The sequence below is a fragment of the Schistocerca serialis genome, chromosome 2 (genome assembly GCF_023864345.2).
Source record: "Schistocerca serialis cubense isolate TAMUIC-IGC-003099 chromosome 2, iqSchSeri2.2, whole genome shotgun sequence".
In the NCBI taxonomy this organism is placed as follows: Eukaryota; Metazoa; Arthropoda; class Insecta; order Orthoptera; family Acrididae; genus Schistocerca; species Schistocerca serialis.
In genome coordinates this window covers 11,129,599-11,130,290 of record NC_064639.1, presented here as the reverse complement: position 1 = coordinate 11,130,290, position 692 = coordinate 11,129,599, and positions in this window count along the sequence as shown.

Below are 692 nucleotides of genomic sequence, written 5' to 3'. Positions count from 1 at the left end.
CAATAAGAAGGTCAGAGGGATACAGTAAACCTGAAGTGAAGCATCGGAATCTATAACTAGTGTCACAGGAATGGTTCAAAACATAGACAGTAAGAAGAGTCAGTTTTCTTGTACATAAGTCGGTATTGTGCCTTTTGTATTTAATTCCGATGCAACTTCTGTGTTTCATCGTCAATAACAATGTCAGAGGGATACAGTAAACCTGAAGTGAAGCATCGGAATCTACAACTAGTGTCACAGGAACGGTTCAAAACATAGACAGTAAAAAGAGTCAGTTTTCTTGTACTTAAGTCGGCGTTGTACCTTTTGTATTTATTTCCGATGCAATTTCTGTGTTTCATCGTCACTAAGAAGGTCAGAGGGATACAGTAAACCTGAAGTGAAGCTTCGGAATCTATAACTAGTGTCACAGGAATGGTTCAAAACATAGACAGTAAGAAGAGTCAGTTTTCTTGTACTTAAGTCGGCATTGTGCCTTTTGTATTTAATTCCGACGCAATTTCTGTGTTTCAACGTCAATAAGAAGGTCAGAGGGATACAGTAAACCACAAGTGAAGTATCTGAATCTATAACTAGTGTCACAGGAATGGTTCAAAACTTAGACCGTAAGAAGAGTCAGTTTTCTTGTACTAAAGTCGGCATTGTGCCTTTTGTATTTAATTCCGATGCAATTTCTGTGTTTCATCGTCAAT